The sequence below is a fragment of the Candoia aspera genome, chromosome 15, assembly GCF_035149785.1.
Source record: "Candoia aspera isolate rCanAsp1 chromosome 15, rCanAsp1.hap2, whole genome shotgun sequence".
Classification (NCBI taxonomy): Eukaryota; Metazoa; Chordata; class Lepidosauria; order Squamata; family Boidae; genus Candoia; species Candoia aspera.
In genome coordinates this window covers 10,461,325-10,475,721 of record NC_086167.1, presented here as the reverse complement: position 1 = coordinate 10,475,721, position 14,397 = coordinate 10,461,325, and the positions used below count along the sequence as shown (strand labels likewise).

The 14,397-nt window shown below is 44.1% G+C and overlaps 1 protein-coding gene across 1 annotated transcript in view; it reads right to left on the bottom strand.

Moving 5' to 3' along the window:
- Window positions 1-6,270: 6,270 nt before the first annotated feature.
- LOC134505635 (septin-2) overlaps window positions 6,271-14,397 on the bottom strand; it is a 44,913-nt gene continuing 36,786 nt past the window's right edge. Inside the window, exon 13 of the mRNA XM_063315457.1 lies at window positions 6,271-7,137. The gene's annotated coding sequence lies outside the window, so the exon portion shown is untranslated. The remainder of the gene's footprint in view (window positions 7,138-14,397) is intronic.

Sequence of the window (14,397 nt, the reverse complement as noted above, 5' to 3'; positions counted from 1 at the left end):
AGAGCCACAGCACAATCCTTTTCCTCCTTAGATGACAGGCAAACAGTTATTTCAGAAGGGGCAAATAAAAATCTTCTGCATCTCTCCTGGAACCCAACCTGCCCTTCTACCAGAAAATAACAACAACAACTAAATAATTCTGCATCTCTCCATCCATACGAACGGATATGGCTGCACAAAGTGAGCACTCCAAAGCCAGCCAGCAAAATTGCAGATAAACAATCTTTCTCCCTGCCACAGAATTACATCACCCTCCCTCCCCCCACGCCCAGCATCTCTCCAGGGAACGAAAACTCGGCAGGCCGAAAGGATGCTGAGAAAAACAGCCCCAGACCATAACAAGGCAAGACGTCTCAGAAGCCTGCTTTGAAATTGCAAACTGCTCTGAGGGACAGAGAGACGCACACGCACATCATCTTGCTTGGCTTGGCCCACATGGCCGGAGTATCTCAGCAGGCTCGCCTGTTGCCAACCAAGCGACAAGGCGTGGGATTTGCCCCCCCACTGAAATCTGCCTGTCTGCAGGAAACCATATTCCTGCGGGGGTGGGGAGTGCCAGTAACCCTCTAGGAAGGCTGGGCTTTACTCAGCCTCCTTTTATTAGCATAGCAACAGTCTCTGTAAAATTGAGGGGCTCGGGAAAAGAGGGGGATCTACTTGTTTTTCCCTGAAGCCGGCAAGAAAATGGAAGTGCCCCCCCCACCTTAGCATCATCTTGGATGACAAGCCAGAGAAAGAACAGGGAATTAACCTTACCTGTTTTTCCTCTGCGGGAGGGAAGCAAAGACGGGCAGTCCCCCGCCGCGGCCGATGGAAGAGAAGAGCAGAGACAAAGCAAAAATTAGAGGAAGCCCCCGCCTGAGGCTCAAACGCCCGGAAAATGCGGGCAGGTTTTTAAAATGTGCCTTATTTCCCACCCACCCCCCAAAAAAACACCATCCCAGCTCACCTGGGTTGACCAGCTTGCTTTTGTACCGCAAGCCTGTGCTCATCTTGAGGACCCTCGCCCCCCAGAGGGGATTTGGGGCTTCCTGGACTCGGGGTGGCTGCCCCCCCGGCGGCTACCTCCCCCTGCAACCCGCGCCCGGCCACCCACCCGCTTTCCGGACAGCGAGCCCTGCCCCACCGCCTCCCCGCCCTACAAACGCGCGGTAGCTCAAAGCGGCTCCGGTTACTCCGCCGCCGGCGGCGCCTGCTGCATCGGAGAAGCTGAGCTTAAAGAAGGTGGGGTATTAGAAAAGGGGGGAGGCGGAGCTAAAGGCTGCCTGGCCCCGCCCACCCCTCGCCGGAAGCCAATCAAAGCCCGGACCTAGGCCGGCCGATCTGCGCTGCTTTCCAGCGGGTAGCGCCTGCTACATGGAGCGTCTTTCTCATTCCCCCAAGGTTTAAAACCGCGGAGGAAGAGCGAGGCGCGTCTCCCGGCCCTTTCCCATCCTTGCTTTGCGTCGAGGTCACTTTAGGCGCTAGTCCTCATGGTTTGGCTGAAAATAGAGGGCCTCTGGAACTAGTCCGGTAAGGCAGCACCTTCTGCTTCCCGCGGAGCTGGGCGGATGGGATTACCCAGAACTGCCTGACAGCGTAGCCAGTGGGGATTCTGGGAGTGGCACGTCCCAAGACATCTGAAGGAGGCAGGCTCTCATTTAAGCCCCCTGCTATGATTGGAGAACGGCCTCGTTTTGCTGCAGCCCCCCGCCTCTCAAACAGAAACAGTCTTTGAGCCATTATGCCTCTCTCAGCCCCAGAGCCAGTGTGGGGCAGTGGTGAAGGTGTTGGAGTAGGAGTGAAGAGACTCAGGTTCTAGACCATCAGAGATGCAAAGTCCCTGTAAGTGTTTGAGCCACTCCCTCCCTCTCAGCCCAAAAGCCAGGATGGTCCAGTGGTGAAGGTGCTGGACTAGGAATGGAGAGTCCCAAGTTCTGGTCCCCCCTCAACAGCAAAGTCAGGATGAAGACATTGGAGCAGGAAGCCTCCATGTTCCAGTCCCTGCTAAGCCACCAAAAATCCCTGGAGGTCTTGGGGTCAGTCCCTCTCTCAAGGGGGCCCAAGAGCCACTGTGGTGCAATGGTGAAGATGCTGGACTAGGAGTGGGGGGACCCAGGTTCTGGCCCCCCCTTAGCTGTGGAGGCTCCCTGGGGGACATTGGGCCAGTCGCTCCCTCTGAAGGCAAAAGAACCAGGGTGGTCCATGGAGAAGGTGCTGGACCAGGAGTGGGGAGACCCACGTTCTGGACCTCCCTTGGGCATGGAAGCTCTCTGGATGATGGTGAGGGGGTTAGTCCCTCTCTCACAGCCCCAGAGGTAGTGTGGGGCAGTGGTGAAGGTGCTGGACTAGGAGTGGGGAGACCCCGATTCTGGTCCCCCCTCAACCACAGAAGTTCACCAGGTGATTTGGGGCCACTCCCTCTCTCTCAGACCAACCCACCTCACAGGATTGTTGTGGGGAAAAATAGGTCTTGTTCTATGCTAAGATATAAGTACATACCAAATAAAAAATATGACATGAATATACTCCTGAATATTTATTATGCCTCCCCCTGTAAGGACATGGGCTTCAAAGCCAGATCCATCCAGTGAGAACTTTTTCCCGAAGGTTTTGAACTTATGGTGCACATGTGCGTTTATTTACTATTTCTACTATTTCTTATACTGAACTATATTCTCGCAAAGCAGTTTGCGAGCACTATAAACAACTGCCAATAAAAATACCATAAATATTTTAAAAAATGAACATGGACCATCCGTTGATGGTAACACACCAGTGGGTGGTAGGAATGAAAGAAGAGCTCAGCTGCCTTCTTTCAGATATATTAATTTCCGAACAATTACAATATATCAAAACAACACCAAAATAAACTTAAAATGTATAAGCAAATGTTCAGGCCACCCAACTGCCTAGCAGGGTTTCTCAAACGGTTCCGTGGCACCCTCGGGTTCTGCAAGAGGTCACTAGGGGTTCCCTGGGAGATCATGGTTTATTTAAAAAATGATTTCAAATTCAGGCAACTTCACATTAAAGAGGCAAACTTCATTCTTCATTTTCAGTTTAAGAACACTGTGAATGCATATAGACAGGCCTACCCATGAAATGAATAATTTTGTAACTCTTGGCCTGTATTTGAGCCTGAATGGGCAGGGGTTCCCCGAGGCCTGAAAAGTATTTCAAGGGTTCCTCCGGGGTCAAAAGGTTGAGAAAGGCAGCTCCACAGGAACACAATTTTATGTAGGGTAACTTAGTAATGGACAAAAATCTATTTAGAACTGAACACAGTAAAAATAATCTCATTGCATGGGGTTGTGTGTACTGAAAATATGCTAGCATTCGGATATTTCAAACCTCAGCTCTTCAGCCTAGGTTGCAACATACAGTAAACCATGGTTTGTTTCATGGTGGTCTGTTGAATCAACTGTAATAGCACTTGCATTATGTGACTCACACAGGCTGATCATATCTGGAACCAACCCTGGTAACTTCCAGATGCCTAGAGTTCAGCTCCTAAAATTTCCCACAAAGGTATGTATTAAGCAAAACCAGCTTGTGATGTTACACCATTACACTGTAACCCCAACAGTAGAAAAAATGTGAAATTAGGCATATAAACTATGAACGCAGTTGGTGTCTTTGGCTTTAAACCAACATAGTCTACCATCCTTTCCCAGCTAGATCCTCTTCCCAGGTAGATTTTAGCTCCTAGAATTATCAAAACTCGTTTGGAGGACATTTGGCTGGAGATACGTGCCCTGCGTTTTTATTTGAACATGAATCATTGATGCTGTAAATCAAACAGCTTCTTTTGGGAAGTGTTGTTGCAATCATTATTTCAAGCTGTCACTTTTTCTGCATAAAATACCTCCCTCCTGAAAATACCACACACACACACACACATACATACACACAGCCCTACCAAGCTGATTGTCTCAGTAGCGATAATTCTCAATAAACTCTCCGTTTGATTCAATCGATAAGGCCAGGGATGCGGTGAAGAGAAGATCAGTAAATGCTTCCATCTTCACATGGTTTTCAAAGGCTAGACAACCACACGACATTAGATATTCAGCCACATCATAAACAAGACCAGTGGGCAAATAATATTCAGCTGCTGAATTGCTGGAGAATCTTTCTATCCGACTCAAACAGAGACTACACAGATCATATTGCAGTTTATTCAGAAGAGAAGGCAAAGGGGGAAATGTTGTTTTGTCTGGACGATGACTAGGATGGTGAGGAATTTGGAAAATGAGCTCCACCAGAGGCAACTGAACAGATTTTTTGTTATCCTGATAACTTATGGAACAGACGGTTAAGGAGAGATCCAAACAGTCTTTTCAACACCTGAAGGATCATCATGCACCAGATAATAGTGACCAATCTGATCTCAACTATCAACTCAAGTTCTTCATTTGAGAAACTGACTCAGAAAATCAAGTCAATTCCATTTTCCAAATTCCATTTGAAAGGGCATCTGATTTGATCCAACTGGGCAAGTTCAGCTTAGAGATTCAGTTGGGGCAATTCAGTTCAATTCAATCTCCGAATCAAATCTTTGCACAGCCTGGGAGCATCTCGGTCCTCCTTTATCCTAAAACATAGGATTAGAACCAACAGGTGTTAAGACATAGGGAAGATGATTTTGGTGACACCAAATTAAGAGAAATTTCCAATGATAAAAGCTGATCAACACTGGAATGGTCTTAATAGGCAAGGGATGTTTCAAGAGAAGCTAGTCAGGGATTTAGATGCTTTTTCAAATGGAACGTAGCAAAGGATTGGGTTGAATGATCTGCATAGACCTTTCAAATCTACAACTTCTGATTGCAATGTTTCTTGGACCATGTGAGGAGCCTTCTGCCAAATTAAGAACTCTACATTCCTCAACTTGGCACCTTCCAGAAATACTGGGCCTACAACTTCATGGATTCCCCACCATTCCTGGTTGTGATTCCTGGGAAGTGCCATCCCAAAGCTGTTGGAAGGCATTGGGATAAAGGAGACTGGTAGATGCATGGACTAGCCTGAAGGAATGGAAAGTGGTAGCTGGTCATGAGCTCTTCAGGTCCAGTTTTGAAGTTCTAGGTTAGGTAAAGCTGGACTGGTCTTCCCTGCTCTTATGAGCCAGGCACTTCTTGAAAGTTCAACAGTTTCCACCTTCTGATAAACCTCTTCTCCACTATTTATTCCACCATCCCTTTCAAAATCACCTGTGCTGGAAGCGAGTCAACCTTTGCCATCCTCTTCCACCTGGCAACCACTCTGTGGGCATGCATGGGTGTACATCTGCTGGGAAGCTGGCATAATGCAAGGCGAGGCATCAGTCTCCTATGCTTCCAAGAATGCCTCTGAGGTCCACAAAGGCCCCTTTAAGAAATAAAAACGATGGGCCATTGCAACACAGTGCTTTGGATAAAATTCCATCAGCCACAAAAAAGGGCACACCAGGGACTGTAGAATGAGCTGGGTAGAGATTTTTATTTAATTAGTAGGTTACTTTAAGGTCTCATTATTCCTCCTATTAGCAATTTAGCTGACATTGCAAATTAACACCTTTAATTATTATGGTTGTCTAGACACCCACTCTTATCCCTGCGCATTTGTTTCAATGCATTATTGTTGAGTTGGATGTTTGAGCATTAATATCGGTTGACTGGGTTGTAAGGGAATTTACTGGAGTGATTTGTAAGTATGATGCCTTTTTATTCAGGTAGCATGCTTTGGCAGAGGTACCAAATAAGTACATGTATTATTATTACCACTATTATTTACAGCTTGCCTTGTCAAAAATGGGAATTTGGTGACTGGCCACGTCCATCACAGCAACAGCTGAACGAGCGACCCGTGCGTGGATTCTCTAAGAGCATCCGTGCGCTCTCGGCATTCCAGATGTGCCCAGCCAACCAAAAAATTGTTCCAGATGTGCTCGGCTGGGCTGAAAAAGTTGGCTGGCCCTGCTTTAAACTGAGAGCTCTTATAACTGCCAAGCACGGCAACGTTTACAGCTGGTGAAAAGGCTCCGCAAGATTTGTTCCAGAAATAGAGAAGGTGGGATTTAAATGGGATTTGGTCAGTTCTTGAAAAATGGCTATTAAGGAGGCAGTCAGAAGGTTGTACCCCTGCCTAGCATAGTCCAGCTCTGCTTGATTCTTTTTCAAAATTCAGAAGATGTCAAGAAAGGACACTACTATCTACTTACCTTCCCACCTGCTGTCCAGACCTCCAGAAATTTCACCCACAGCTTCATCTCCCTCTAAAACCAACTGACAGAAAACCCAGACTCTGTTTTCTCACGTTGTTTCCATTTATTACAAAAACTGTCAGGAAAATTAGTGTCATGATGCATATAAAATCTTTGAGCATTTATACCATTGTTCTCTCAACTGAGCGAGACTTACACTTGATAGAAAATGTGGCTAGAACCTAATTCCTGAAAAGCCATGACAGATCTTTTCGGAAGCCTCCGAGAAAGTACGGCCTGTAATATTATACCCATGATTTTTAAGGCATGGTGGGTGAAACTGTCCAAACGTTTCACATCGCTGACATGATAAAGCTTTACTGTTCTGTACCGTTGTTTTTTTTTTAAAGGGAGCACCAGAGAGGAAGAATTTGATCCCAATAAGACCTACAAAGCAGAGAGAAGAATGCTATAAACTCACAAGGTGCAGAAGAGTTTTGCAAGTCTAACTAAAATATAGTTCTGATAGGGCACATTTATAGTCAAGATTCAGGGATTTGCTTAGGGAACAAAAGTAGAAAAGTATCAAGAACCAACTTGGCAAAAGAGAAGAAGGAGAAAAAGGAATAAATCCTGCTTCTAAAGGCTAGTACGTACAACGTGGCTTGTTAACTTGGGATTTCAAAAAAAAAAAAAAATTCAAGAGACACATCGAGGGGCAGAAAGGAGAAGAAAAATAGGTTCCACATTGTTATGATATATTCATGCATATGAAGACATGAAAGAAGACATAAGCAAGGTTACACATGGATAGAAGGGTACGTTTTCCAATATGAACTCCAAGGCTTTTAGCTGCACTGGGTCATATTCCAGACCTGGGTCCAAGGGCATGAACCATTCAAATCCATTAGTGTCGTCATTCAAATTCAATTAAAGCATGGCCCCTTTTTCTTAAGACCATCAAGTGACCACTGTAAGGAAGAGAAAAAGGCAAGCGTTTAGAAGGAAGGCTGGTGTACTCCACATATCTCAAAGCAAGCTATGCCCTGAATTTTTCATTCTGGTATTGGTTTTACAGGCAGGATGAGTTCAGCAGGCCCCATCCTGTGCCCTATTTTGCACACATTGCCTGCCCTTTCCCGTGAACAATACCAGAGCTGCAAGAATGAACATTAAAGGCCGTCTGGACAGAAGTGATGGTCAACCCAAGCTTCTGAACATCTCCTCCCTCCTGCCCACGCAAAACCCAGTTTGGCTAGGCCTACCTACAACTACACTGGGAGCAGATCTAGACCAGGGAAGTGCACAGTGGGGAAATTCAGCTCCACAGGGATGGGATAAAAATTAGATCAATAAAAAGTAACCAGCTTGGGGTAGAATTGTCAAATGAGAGCTAGTGCGGTACAGTGATTCAAATGCTAGACTAGGCCACAAGGGAGCAAGGTTCAAATCCCTGCTCAGCCATGATGTTTCTTGCATGACCTTGGGCTGGTCATCGTGTCTTTGTCTAACTCATCCTACAGGGTTGTAGTGATCAAATGGAATCAGAGGAGATGGGGAAGAACCTTGGTGTCCGGGAAGAATGGTGAGATATAAATTTAAGGAAATAAAGCAAACAAATGCCCTGATCTTACACACTGATTCGCTTGGCTCATAATCCACTGTCAAGGTTTCCTCCAAAGAGGAATAAGGAAGGATGGAATCTCCCAATCTGTTGTTCCTACACTGTATCTAGGTCAGGGTTTCTCAACCAGGGTTCCATGGACCCCCAGGGTTCCGCGAGAGGTCACTAGCGGTTCCCTGGAGATCATGATTTATTTTAAAAAGTATTTCAAATTCAGGCCACTTCACATTAAAGAGGTAAGTTTCATTCTTTATTTTCAGTTTAAGAACACTGTTAATGCACAAAGACAGGCCAACCCATGAAACGAATAGAATAATTCTGTAGCTTCTGGCCTATCTTTGAGCCTGGATGTGCAGGGGTTCCCCAAGGCCTGAAAAATATTTCAAGGGTTCCTCCAGGGTCAAAAGGTTGAGAAAGGCTGGGCTAGGTCTTGAACTGTCTTGGGGACCCACCCAAGAGCCTTCATTAAGCAATTACACAAAGACAATCCAGTTGTTGCACTCAGATTGCTATGGGTGGAGGACTGGTGAGGTATTGGGCAACACATGAATGTGAGGTCACCAGGAGTCAAGCTCGTTGCTGAGAAAACTTTTCCAACTCCATCCTTGCATTTTGACAATTAAAGCTCATCAAGAGAAATCCCACCTCCCACTCCACCCAAAAATAAATAAATAAATCCCAAGTTCAAAGCTTCCTACCAATTTAGGTGGAGGAGCTGGTTCTGGCACAGAGCAAGAAGCGATGTAGATGATCTCCATGTGACTGCTGAAGCCAACGGCAGGCGAAGAACCATTGTGAGAGACTGTGTGGGGGAGTTCTGAACATTTCCTGATTTCGACAGGAGTGCTGGCTCAAACAGGATGAAGTTGCTGTGCCAGACTTCTGTCAAAACTGACCCAGTTTCAATTGTTGGGAAGGCCAACAGGAGGAGCCACAAATCCTCACTTAAGACAAAAGCAAATTTGTCTTACTTGTCTTACTTAATTGGTAAACTACCAATTAAACAAAAGGAGGGTTGGGTCAACCTTCTCTCTCAAGCTGCCTTCAGATTTCTAGCCTCCTGTAGTCTCTAGCTACCACTGAGCTTCTCAACCTTGGCAACTTTAAGATGCGTGACATGGCTGGCTGGGGAATTCTGGGAGCTGAAGTCCACACATCTTCAAGTTGCCAAGGTTGAGAAACCCTGATCTAGCCCCACCTCCCCCATTTGGTGTCTTCCAGACTACAGCTGCTGTAATTTTGAGCAGGAGGCAGGAACAATTACAGCAGTTGTAGTCTGGAAGACACCAAATGGGGGAGGTGGGGCTAGATCAGGGTTTCTCAACCTTGGCAACTTGAAGATGTGTGGACTTCAGCTCCCAGAATTCCCCAGCCAGCCATGTCACGCATCTTAAAGTTGCCAAGGTTGAGAAACCCTGAGTTAGATGGACCAAGTATTTTTGACATGGGAGAAGGCTGCTCATGGTGTTAGCAGCCATCAGAGGGCCAGGCTATGACCAGGACACCAGGTATAAAACCAATGCTCAACAGCAAGGTGGACTTAGTGATCTGGGGCTCAGGAATTTTTGGTCCTCCTGAGTTTCTGCAGTGATATCTGTTCATCCACACCCAAATTTGTAAACGTTTTAGGTGGCATCTCAGCAAGAAAATCCTGCCCCCACTTTAAAAGCTGAAAATCATCTTGCCAAACCCCTGCCTTGATGCACATATATACAAGGCCCAGTTCAACTAAGGGCAGGAGAGAGGCAGCTATTTTGGTCTGCACGAGTTTTGCCAGTGTTCATTCATAGATTGTGTAAACTTGGCGTTCCCGGACAGGTCAGAAAGCTGACCGAACGCACAGGGGGGTATCTGGTTCAGAAAGGGTGCTCAAACTGAGACAGAAGTATGAAGAAGTAAATAGAAGAGGCATGCGGTGCCTTGTGAACCAACACAATTATTGTGGCATACGCTATCCCATCTCACGGTCCAAGATAGCAGGTTTATGCACAGGAAGTCTATTAAAAGTTCAGCAATAATAAATGTAGAAGTGCCACAAAGACTCTCTCTTGTATTTCTTACAGAATGCCCCTTTTCTGAAAAGGGGCATCACACTTCACTACATCACTGACCTAGTGAAGATTTTCTACCAACATTCATTTATGGCCTAATTCAGGTGACTGATCCTCTCTGCTGTGGATTGCAGTTTAGGCAACTTTAACACCCCTATCTGGGATTATATTTTTGTTTAAGAATATGCTTTTATGGTATTGTATTTTAATGATCATTTATTCTGGTTTCATCCTGGTTTTATTGTAAACCGCCCAGAGTTGCTCTTTGAGTGAGATGGGCGGTAGCTAAATTTGAAATATAAATAAATAAAAATAAATAAAACTTGCTCATAATACACGTTTAGCAGCCATTGGCTCTTCTCTCCCAGACGCTTGGCTAAGCTCATCCTGTTTTCTCCCGTTTTTATTTTGTTTTTATTTTTTAAAAATATTTTATTGGCGAAATATAACCACCGGAGGATATGAGGAAGTACAACCAAAAATATACAGGGCTAATATTTTCAGAAACAAATATACAGAATAGTAGTTAAATGAGTGACATTTAAAAAAAAACAAAACTAAAGATGTACCCATAAAGTGTTAATATAGAACTGGCTCAATCCTTTCTCCCATTTTTAAGTGCCATTTTTGACTTCCTTTGGCAATTTTGCTGCTGTTGGGCTTGTGTTTAATCTGTTGGCTCCCTCTGTTTTATTATTTGTTATAATTTATATACATATTTGCTAAAGCATATTGTAACCTTATTTAAAGCGACTTGTCAAAGATGGGATTTAAAAGGCTGAAATGAGAGTAATTTTATTTACGGCCAAAGGACCTGAATAAATCCTGAAATAGGATGCAGCAGGGGAAAGTCATTCAGCCATAAAACTCAGCGCTCCAGCCTGGAATGAGCTATTTCCCATCAGCTAAGCCCACCTTATAAGTAAAAGAATGTAACACGGTACATACGCCTTTATTCCACAGAGAAGGACCAAGAACCACAAGAATAATGAAGAAAAAGGATGGTGACTACCTTTAGCAACATGCTGGCTGTGATCGCATATGCTGGGCTGAAGTGTGGTTTGCTTATTTGTGGTTTATTATGCTAAGTAACCAGTCCTGGCTTGTAAGCCATGGCTTATCGATTAGCACACAGGGCCAACCCACAAGATTTGGATTTATTCAACAGAGAAAGCCCAGTTGCAGCATCGTTGCTTGACAAAACTCTTTGCCTTGTGAGTCTAAATGGCCTGGCATTCCACATAATCCTCAGAAAATGAAATATACCAACTCAAAAGATGGAAAATCTTTAGATTTCCCCAAAGGCTAAAAGACCACTCTTGTTCATCGTTTCGGACTGAGTCCTCCCAAAAGACAAGCAATCTTCAAGCATGGCCTTAATAAGGAAGAGAAAAAAAAAAATCTCAGCTCACACAGAGAAAAGTGACAGGCCAACATGACTCACAAGGAGACAGGATCTGCTCAAACAGTAGGGCAGTTCTGGCAGTTCCATTAGCCAAAGCTGCCAGAAACTTCAACATGGTGGTTACTCTAAAGAAGGTCTAAAATCATGGCTAAGTTTCATATTCCAACCTGAAGGAGTTCTGGGCACTCTGCAACCTTCTCCCCAGATGACTTCTCTCATCAGACCATGCTTTGGCATCAGACCATGATTCAAGTCTGGTTGCCATGACGATGCCAGACCTATTTGCCTTTTAAAAGCCCACATATCCATTATCGCAGGGAGCAGGGTTATTTTTCAACCTTTTGCAAAAATGTGCTTGGCAGGAACAAGGCTAATGGGTGTTACCAAAAGCAACTTGAGATAACAGAGAAAGTTATATAAAAGTTTTTCAAAAAGGCTCCCCCACCTCTGTTTTCGTTGTTTTAGATGGGTTTTCATTATTATTTAGCAGTCGTAAGTGGAATGAGTGAGTTATTAGCGTCTGCCAGGATTTAAATTATTGCCTATGCTCAGAGCCGCTCCAGATGTTATCTGTAATGAACTGAAGAGAAGATAAAGGGAATTTAAAGGATCTTCTCCTTTTTTTCTTCTCTTTTTTCTTTTTTTCTTTTTCTGCATTTTTCCCCTAAGGGGGAGAAAAATCAGGACTTATGGTATGTGCTCCTATTTCCAGAAAGAAAAACGAAAATGGCATCCCATCATTCAGTAGCTATTTCTGCAGCACTGGCAGATTCAGATGCTATGAGCCATCGGGATATAAACACTGGTCAGATTTTTGCAGTCTTAAGCAAAAGGGCGCGGAAGATGCTGAGACGACTTCTGTGAAGTTAGGCATAAAGAGTTTTTGTACTGCATTTATAATCTGTTTTTCTTGCAGCAGCCCAGGGCAGCCTCATTAACATAGCTCCTCCCATTTAATTCCTGCAAGAACCTTCTGAGACGAGGTTAGGCTGAGAAGTAAGTGGCTTGCCCATGCTCAAACTGCATTGCTGATTTGCAGTCAAAGTTAGCGTCAGCCCCACGAGGTAGACCAAGCCAGGGTATTAACTCCACAGGAAGGCTGAAACTACTCTTACTGGGATTGGTAAGGATTTGAACACTGGGGAGAGATTTCTTTTGTTTTACTTGTTCAAGTATGGGATAAGTTGGTTTATGAAAATGGATTTTTCTGAGGAAGCTAAAAATATGTATATTACTATCTGTGGTAGCTTTTAATAGACTTTTGCTGATTTGGATTGAAAGGTGAGTTTTTATAATTTGATCGTTGTTAAGGGATTAGAAATGGGAGGAAGAGTCCTATCTTTCTTGCTTGCTTGCTTTTTTTTTTTTTTTGCTTTTTTATTGAATTCCTAGAGAAGGTGTTAAGTTATGGTGCTTGTCCATAATTTTCTGGAGGGAGCAGGGGAATCATTTTTCATATATCTGTCTTTTTTTCTCTTTCTTTTGTCTAGCTCTTTTTACTTCTTTTTCTTTACTTTTTATATTTCTTTCTAGCATCAGCCCCACAAGGTAGATCAAACCAGGGTATTAACTCCACAGGAAGGCTAAAACTGCTTTTATTAAGATTGGCTGTAATAACAGAATCTTGCAAGTCTGATTGTGCTGGACCTTCTCTTCCTTACAGTTCGGTGAATTAGGAGGGCATCTGCCTGATCCACTTCCGAATGTTATCTGGACCTTCCGAACTTAAAAAATGTTTTATGCCTTGTCACTTTGGCCACGAAGCTTGCATATTCTCCGGCAAGGTCATCTTCCTTACTCTTAACAACCAGTATCTCCCCAGTCTTCACCCAACATTTTAACCCCAACACCAGTGAAAAAGTGACACACATCAATTGGCCCAAAAGACAGTTCTAGCTGTGTTGCCGACAGTCAACAAGTATGGCCTCCAGGCATTGGGGCCAGGACGCTAGTGAAGCCCATTTGTGAGTAGGACGGTTTATGCTGAAGGAGACTTTTTGTTGGGAAAAAAATTTAGGGTGGTTCAACTAGGTTAACTAATTGGTTTTGCCACATTTTCATTGTTTTGTTCCTGTTCACCACCCAGAGTTACACTGGTTAAGATGGGCAGCCTTAGAAGTTTGATAGATCGCTAGCTAGCTAGAGCGAGCAGGTCCTCGGTTTAAGAACGCGTTCCGTTCCTAAGTCTGTCCTTAAGTCAAATTTGTATGTAAGTCAAAACAGTTATTCAGCATCAGTTAGTCAAATGTTTGTCTTAGTATATAGTATATATTTTACCTTTCTATGCATATAAACCACCCAGAGTCCTCCCTTTGGGGGGAGATGGGGGGAGGCAAAATTTGATAAATAAATAAAACACGTAAGAAACACTTCCAAATACACTAAAACATCTTAAACATAATAATACACAAAGTAGTATTGTGTATTTAACCCGAAACGTATTTCACTCAAATTTTTAATATAGTCTTTACTGCATTCTGTTCTCAACTAGGAGTCGTCCGTAAACTGGGACGTTCTTAAACCATGGACCTGCTGTAGATACGCATCGAAAACAAGATGATCTTGATATTTATACATAATAAAAAGGAGCTATTTATCTATAAAAAATACCACCTTTGGAATGCAGTTGCAAATTCCTGAACCACTTTCTTCTGAATCTTTCATAAAAGGGTGGAATGAATCAGCTAACCACAACCTGATTCTTCAGATATTGAGCTAGGACTCTCGTGATTCCATCCCATTATGTTTTCTGGTCATGGACAATCTAACCTTTCTGGTGGACCAAGTTCAGAAAGACGATTGGTCCTGTTTCATATAAGAATCAGCTTGGTTTCTCCTACTGTATTAATACTAGTTGGAGGAGAAGTTGCACTTGTTCATCTCTGCTATAGAGAGAGGCAGAGTTTGGAGGAGGGTTGAAAACAAAGGTGAATGTTGGGTTGGTGTGGTGGTTTAAGGCACCAGGCTAGAAACCAGGAGACCGTGAGTTCTAGTTTTGCCTTGGGCATAGAGTCAGCTGGGTGACATTGGGCCTGTCCCTCTCTCCCAGCCATAGAAAGAAGGCCAGGGCAAGTTACTTCCAAAAATGATGCCAAGAAAACTGCAGGGAATCATCCAGGCAGTTACCAGGAGACGAGACTGACTGAAAGGC